Source organism: Nanorana parkeri, unplaced genomic scaffold, assembly GCF_000935625.1.
Source record: "Nanorana parkeri isolate BGI_ZX_2015 unplaced genomic scaffold, ASM93562v1 scaffold380, whole genome shotgun sequence".
Lineage (NCBI taxonomy): Eukaryota > Metazoa > Chordata > Amphibia > Anura > Dicroglossidae > Nanorana > Nanorana parkeri.
Genome location: NW_017306648.1, coordinates 145,226 through 153,620, shown reverse-complemented (window position 1 = coordinate 153,620; position 8,395 = coordinate 145,226). Strand labels below are relative to the sequence as shown.

Here is an 8,395-nt window from a genome sequence, read left to right as displayed (position 1 = left end):
AATACATACACTGGCCATAGACATGAGAAAACAGATCGTGACTCCTTATTTAAAAGATGGAAAGCCCCTTTAAGACATCTATGGGTGACCTCTGACTCCCCCCCAGAGATACAAACATCTTCAGAATGCCTTGCTAGCCCCTGCCAGGTCATGCTGCGTTTTGTAGTTCCTGCCCAGCTGCAGTAAAATGCCTTCTTGAAGGAATCTCTATATAGGACAGTGCCAATACATGTAACCAGGCAACACACAAACACACCAGGCCATTCACTGCATGACTTACCAGAGAGGCCGGCTCCGGGACAAGGACTGGGGGCTCCTCACCCCTCATACGGTGGCCCTGGAGGGGGCGGAGCCTGTGCAGTGCAGGGGGAGATGGCAAGACCAGCGGGCACAACAATGTAAGGGGGTTTAGAAGAGGCGTGACGTCACGGTCATGTGACCGGGTCTGGGCGGGGCTCCAAGGTGGAAGGAGGAGAGAGAGAGAGAGAGAGAGAGAGAGAGAGAGAGAGAGAGAGAGAGAGAGAGAGAGAGAGAGAGAGAGAGAGAGAGAGAGAGAGAGAGAGAGAGAGAGAGAGAGAGAGAGAGAGAGAGAGAGAGAGAGAGAGAGAGAGAGAGAGAGAGAGAGAGAGAGAGAGAGAGAGAGAGAGAGAGAGAGAGAGAGAGAGAGAGAGAGAGAGAGAGAGAGAGAGAGAGAGAGAGAGAGAGAGAGAGAGAGAGAGAGAGAGAGAGAGAGAGAGAGAGAGAGAGAGAGAAAGGGAGGGGGAGAGAGAGGTAGACTGGATGGATAGACTCTTTTGTAAAATACAATGCGGGGTCCAGTGTGTAGCAGGGTGGCCGTATAATGTATGGGGGGCTATATGATGTACAGAGACTCAGGATAATGTAAGGGGGCTATATGATGTACAGAGACTCAGGATAATGTATGGTGGGCCATATGATGTATAGAGGCTCAGGATAGTGGATGAGGGCTGTATGTATTAAAGGTGTGCAGTATAGTAGATTGGATGGATTATCCCACCCACCCCCATCCATTATGAAACATTTACAGACTTTCAGCTTTTTGCAATGAAGAAATCACACAAAAGCAATTGAAATAGGTCAACACAACGAATGTTTCAAGTGGTTTCCCCAAATCCTACTGGCAATGCAACTTTTAGGGCTTCTGCAGTCCCCAAATAATTATAAAAAGAAACTCTCATGGTGTCGTAGGTATAAACATTTATTTAACTGTAAGTACAAACTTACAGTTAAAACGGAAGAAATCGGCCGGTCGCAGGCAGATAGCCTGTATTTCCGTATTGTGCGTGGTATTGATCATCTTCTTATTGTCTACAGACAATAACAGTGTGGTGAGTGCGCACCCCAGAGGGGCGACTGACGTGGACACCAGCACATGGTGTGGGAAAAAGACTTTCAAGCACTTTCTGGATTATTTTTATTATTAATATTTTGACACAGATTGGACTCAATAACAGATTTGATTCACTAAATCATCAATCACCTTTTTACAGTTTATATCTTGTTTTAAGTTTGATTCACGTTTTAATGGAATATCAATTTATCACATGCATTTATTGTACTAAGTATTGTACTATTGTACTATGCATTTTTATCCATTCAACTTAATATATTTTTATATATTTATTGCACATGAGCACTGAGTGGAGGCATTGCACTTTATAAATAATAACACTAGCTGCCACTAGGGTAATTAAACTGGTGGTTTATTGACATCATACATGAGAGATTTATTATAAATGCTCATTCACATTAACTAAGAAAGCACAGATATAACACCCCAATAGGTTTATTTCACCCACCAGTGACCCCTAGCGCTGCACATTCATTATATACACATCTTTTGGCCTCAGCGTCTTGAGTGCAGCAGCTTTAATATTGGTTACTCATATTTCCAATTTTTCCATAAGCGCAGTTTTTACAAATTTTATAAATAAAAGACATTGTTGTTCATAGTTAAGGTACTTGAATGCATTGTTAAGATTTAATTCCTGAGTTTAGTGTCACTTTAAGCATGGTGGTGACTCGGTAATGCTATGGGGCTGCTTTGCATCCTCTGGCACTGGAAACCTGCAGTGTGTGGAAGTCAAGATGGATTAATGAAAGTATTAGGAAATCCTAGAAAAAAACATCATGCCGTCTATGAGGAAGCTGACGCTTGGGTGTCCTTGGGCCTTCTAACAGGAGAATGATTCCAAGCATACCTCAAATTCTACAAAGGCTTGGTTGCAGAAGAAGTCCTGGAATATTCTACAGTGGTCACCACAGTCACCTGACGTGAACCCCATAGAAAATCTCTAGTGGGATTTGAAGGCGGTTGCAGCACGCAAACCCAAGAATATTAGGGAACTGGAGGCCAATTCTAATGAGAAACTGTCTAAGATTCTTCTGGAACGTTGCCAGAAGCTGCTGTCTGGCTATGTATCTCGTTTGCAGCAGGTCATAACAGCAAAAGGGTGCTCTACTAAGTATTAAATGCTTGCCATGAAGGGGTTGTATAAATTTGAGACTAATAAAAGTTGCATTTTCAGTTGTATTTAGGGAAAACAGTTGAAACATTCGTTGTGTTTACCTATTTCCATTGCTTTTGTTTGATTTGTTCATTGCAAAAAGCTGAGAGTCTGTAAATGTTGCCCATAAACCTGATTTGCAATGGGGGTTGAATAATTTTGATTACAACTGTATAGATGGTTAGTATAATGTAAGGTATCTGTATAATGTACAGTATAGGTGTCCTGTATAATGAATAGGAGGGATTTTATGATGAATACGTGCTCAGTATAATGCAAAGGGGGGTCTGCATATTGTAAAGATGCTTAGTATAATGGATGAGGACTGTATGATGTAAAGATGCTCAGTATAATGCTTGGGGTGCTATATAATAATTAGATGCTCAGTATAATGGATGAGGGCTGTATGATGTAAAGATGCTTAGTATAATGGATGAGGGCTGTATGATGTAAAGATGCTCAGTATAATGCTTGGGGTGCTATATAATATTTAGATGCTCAGTATAATGGATGAGGGCTGTATGATGTAAAGATGCTCAGTAGGGATGCACCGATACCGATACTAGTATCGGTATCGGTGCCGATACCGAGTATTTGGGTGAGTACTCGTACTCGCCCAAATGCTCCGATACCTAGCACGAGTACTTCCTGTATCAGGAAGCCGGGCAGCGCGTCAATACACGCTGCCCGGTTTCCTGATTGGCCAGGAAACGGCTCCGTGCTCTCTCGTCACTTGTGATGAGAAAGCATGGAGCCTACTTCCTGGCCAATCAGGAAGCCGGGTAGCGTGCAATGACGCGCTGCCCGGCTTCCCGATTGTTCAGAAAGCTAGCAAATCCGGAAGCCGGGCGCCGTGTAATGACGCAGCGCCCGGCATTCTGATTGGCCGGGAAGCCGGCGTCATGCTTCCTCGTCATCTCATGAATCATAATATTAAGAAAGTGACTTTAAAGCATTAGTTTGTATTGCTTTAGAAAAAATGTGACCTGTCCCTTTAAGAAAAAGTATCGGTAATTGGTATCGGAGAGTACTTGATCAAAAGCATCGGTACTCATACTCGGTCTTAAAAAAGTGGTATCGGTGCATCCCTAATGCTCAGTATAATGGATGAGGGCTGTATGATGTAAAGATGCTCAGTATAATGGATGAGGGACTTTATGATGTAGAGATTCTCAGTATAATGGATGAAGGGCTGTGTAATGTATAGATTCCAGTAGGGATGTCCCAATACTGATACTAGTATCGGGGCCAATACAAGGCATTTTCCCGAGTGCTTGTACTTGTGAAAACACCATGATACTAAAGGCTGATACCAAGTTTGGCTGCCTGAGGTCCCGCGCTTGCTGGGGACCTCAGGCAGCCTGCTGGGGACCGCACCGTAGCTGTCTTTGACAGTGCGAGTCTGGCCCCACATTTCCCCCTCCTCCTCCTTTCAGACACAGCACTTTAAACATTTCTGCCTTTGTTCTTCTGCATTACATGGTGGACTGATGGGACTAGAAGTTTACACAGGGAAGATAAGGTTCTTTGTGCTTTCTTTTCGGCTCACAGGAAGTGACAAGGACACTGCATTACTGGCAAGACCAACAGGTATTTTCTGTACTTGCTGAAAATGTTCTTAGCTTGAAATAAAAAAAGAAAACAAATGCAACCACCCCATCTGAGGAATGGTAAGCGGAAACATATTAAATGTATTGTTCTGGGGTTAGATATGCTTTAACCTGTGCTGAGAGAAATATAAGGGGCAGGCTCTGCTCATCCTCCTCTACAAATGGTAGCTGCCTGGCTTTGAAACATTCTGTCACTAAGCTGGAACAAGTGTACCCCAGATAAAAATCAAAACTCTTGATCTGAATGCTTTTTACTGGACAGCGACGCAAAAAGTATTAAAGCCATTGCAATAGCATGATAGCCAGACAACTTTTCACAAGGAGAGGTCAGCAATGGGGGCCTGCATGTATCTTAGTACAGGTTTTGTAAAGGGCTTGTTCAGACCGAAAGTGTGTGCGTTCCAGAGCGGTAGCTGCTGGAACGCACCGTGGTCGCTAAGAAACTTCCCCACGCATTTTGGGGCGGGAGGGGGCGTGGCGATTCATTGAATTCAATGGCACCGCTTCCAGGCCCCCCCCCGCCCGCAGTGTGAGCGAACGCGTGGCAAAACTTTGCCAGCGTTCCGTTCCACTGCAAACGCCAAAAATAGGGCAAGCCCTATTTTTGGCGTTTGCAGTGGAACGGAACGCTGCCATTGAGTACAATGCACCGCCACGCCCCCTCCCGCCCCAAAACGCAAGGGGAAGTTTCTCAGCGATCGCAGTGCGTTCCAGCAGCTACCGCTCTGGAACGCACATGCTTTCGGTGTGAACAAAGCCTAAAGCTATAATAAAGTCAAAAGGTTTTTAAGCTTTTTGAAATATTGATGAAATCACTTATAATGGATGCGGCTCCTTGATGTTTAGAAGTTTTAGCTTCCTGCAGAATCAGCTGATCCTAATATCCTGTTTTATGGTGGCTCCTTGCCCATGCAGTGTCCTATGGAGCCACCCTTACATGTGCGAGTAAGCTGTGTGCGTCTCTACAACCACACATGCACAGCAAGGCAAGTCATTCCTCTCCCCCCTGCTCCTACCTCCTCTCTTTTCCATGCTACTAGATGGGTAGCTGCTGGAGACTGCTCTCCCTAGTGATCTTGTACTGGACAGGAAGCTCAGGAAAGCTGAGCTGAGAGAATCGGAGCCAATCGTTTGGAAACATGATGATTGTAAGTGCTTGAGCAAAAATGTAAAGAAATTCTTTGCTGGGCAATGTATATTTGTCTGATCTGGATTCATTATTGGAAAAAAAGTTTAGAGTTTAATAATAAAGGAGTTTTTCATATTATTTGTAAATGAACACAGTTAAAACAGTTTCTGCTCAGTTCAGGTTTTCATGCTATCAGAGACCCCGCAGCACATACCTTGTATGCCCCCCGTCTGCTAGTAGGCAGATCTGGTATTTTAAATTCTGCATGTCACTGGTCAGGCCTGCTCAGAGACCTACTATCCCCTGCTTCCCAAAAACCTGAGCAACTGGGAAGTTATCTTTTACCAAACAGACAGAAATGACTTTATAGCTTTAAAAAAAATTCTAGTCTGCCTTTTGGACTTTTTCTACTTTTTAGAATCTTTTTACTAGCGATGCTCCGAAATTTCGGCCGCCAAAACATATCGGCTGAAAATGGCACTTTTGTCAAAATGCTGAAGGTACCATCTTTCGGGCCGAGATTGCGGTGCATGTCTGGTTTCTCTCCTTCCTCCAGGGCTCTGCTCTGTTTCCCCTGTGACGCAGCGTCCAGGGGGGAGGAGAGAAACGGTCACAGGAGGCCGAGCAGTGCTGGGGAGGAGAGTGATGTGAGCGGCCAGAGTATCACAAGAGGCCGTGCTCTCCTCCAGCGGTGTGGAAGGCGGAGACAGCTGTCGGAAGGCTGGGCGGAAGTGCGAAGGAGGAGTCAGCTGTCACAGGAGACCGAGCTCTCCTCCCCGCACTGCTTGCTCAGCCTCCTGTGACAGGGGGTCAGGATGGAGAGTGGGTACAAGCAGTCAGCGATCACTGACTGATTGTAGATAATTGAGGACATAGTATGTTTATTGTGTCCCCAATTATGAATGAATGGGAGATTTTCTACATCACTTCCTGTTCATTCATGATTGTGGACATAGTAAACATACTATATCCACATGTTATGAATGAACAGGAACACTCAGTATAGAGGCTTCCTGTTCATTGATAACTGGGGCTGCAGAAAAAGAGATTGAGCACTGTATCCTCAATCTCTTTTTCTATTTTAAAGGGAAATATCAGGGGTCTGTTTAGACCCCTAATATTTCCCTGAAGTCCCTAAAAGTAAAGTAAAAAAAATAAAATATTTAATAAAAATAAAATATAAAAAATAAATAAAATATTTAAAATATATTTTTTTTGGTTTCAGCCTGACATTTTTTTTATTTTTTGTTTTGTTTCGGTTTTAAAAATGTAATTTCGGTGCATCTTTACATTTCACTTTATCCCTACTAGAAAACAAAAATGTTCAATTATGTGTGCGGCTTTATGCGTTGATAAGACATAAAACAAGACACGGAGTTTCCACAACATTTTTACTTGATATTGTTTTTGTCAAACACAGTAAATTAATAATATCTACTAGTAAGAAGATCTTTTTATAGGGGGCAGACAATGCAAAGTAGCTGATAAATATTTTGAGAGAAATATTTTGAGAGAAGAAAAAGACAATCAACATTTCAAAAAAGAAATTATATAGACAGCAAAGTGGATTCAACTTTATTTGGAATAAACCCACAACACGAGAGAGATCCATAGTATGTACAGTGACCACCCAAAGAGACAAAGCCCAAACTTCATGGTGTCCACTACAAGGGATAGAAGGACTACTACAAAAAATTAGATCCATCCTCAATAAAGACAACCAAAGACAAGGAGTATTTTGGATGGTCACCACCACTGGAGAAAAGATGCCGTTTCTTGGTGATCACCAAAACCATCATTAACATTCTATGGCCGATCACCAAGAAAAGAGAAGATCCATATTCCATCATACTCTAGGGCAGTGGTGGCGAACCTTGGCACTCCAGCTGTTTTGGAACTACAAGTCCCATGAGGCATTGCAAGGCTCTGACAGCCACAGACATAAGGCAGATGCATGTTGGGATTTGTAGTTTTGGCACAGCTGGAGTGCCAAGGTTCGCCACCACTGCTCTAGGGTGACCACTACTAGAAAACTAGATCTAGTTAGTAGTCCCCACAATGTTGGATAATGACCAGCACACAAGACACGATCAATTTTCAGTGATTACCAGCAAATAAGATGAGAATAATATTTGTCAGTAACCACCTAAGGAAATTTCAGAAACAGATATAATAGTTACAGAACAATGAATAGAAAATATATTCCTTATGGATCACTAATAACATTATAGATGGAAGGGTTTCTATACCACGTTGCAAGTACCACATTTTGTTTTTATCATATAACCCTTTGTCTGAAATTTCATAACCGCTTTCTTTTTTGGCATTTACCATACCAGCAAAATTATATTTTGGCTTACATTTAATTGACAAAATAGGACTTAATAAGGATATAACTGAAGTATTCCCGGTGGTACTTTTTCCTAGGTCCAGAAACCCAGCCATGCAAACAGCACTGCAAGAGGCATGTTCCATAAACCCCTGTCACCGACACAGAAGACATACTGTATGGCACCAGAGGGATATTTCATCACTGACCTTCAGGAGAAACTAAATGAACTGCACACAGTGACCACCACAGGATGTCCTGCACACAGTAAGTCTGTGTATAAAAGGATCTCTTACAGTTAGGTATAATAACTGACAAACTGGATCTGATCTCACTGGAACAAATCTACTACATGGTGACTTGTTGATAAAACAGATCAATACTCTACGCTGCCTTTATTTTTTGGAAAAGGAAATACACTTGAAATAAAAACACAAGGACCTAAGTGGAGCTTAACATTGTTATAATGTAGCCTGTAGTGTTGTTTATTGTAAGCACAGTGGTGACTGAAGTACAGAAGGCTTCAGTATGGTTTATTGGCCTAACCCTCAAAGTAGCCCTGTTGCCAAAGCCACGGAGGCCATTTAACCACCAAATAAAATGTAGCATATTAGTTTAGGAATTGAGCACATGAGTAAAGAAATTGGTCCCTTGTTTTCATTGATTAAGTCTAGACTGGTCTATGCTTTTTTTTTCCTTTTGACATCATGCTGTTCTAAGACATTTTCCTTGAATGAAATATTTTCTATAGTCTGTACTTAAGCCACTTCACCTAGTCACCAGCAAACTAGGATGTTTA

At 42.5% G+C, this 8,395-nt stretch overlaps 1 long non-coding RNA gene across 1 annotated transcript in view; it reads left to right on the top strand.

The window, feature by feature from the left end:
• Positions 1-8,284, top strand: part of LOC108789227 — a 15,520-nt gene extending 7,236 nt beyond the window's left edge. Inside the window, exon 3 of the long non-coding RNA XR_001941383.1 lies at positions 7,670-8,284. This is a non-coding gene — a long non-coding RNA (uncharacterized LOC108789227). The remainder of the gene's footprint in view (positions 1-7,669) is intronic.
• Positions 8,285-8,395: the final 111 nt, after the last annotated feature.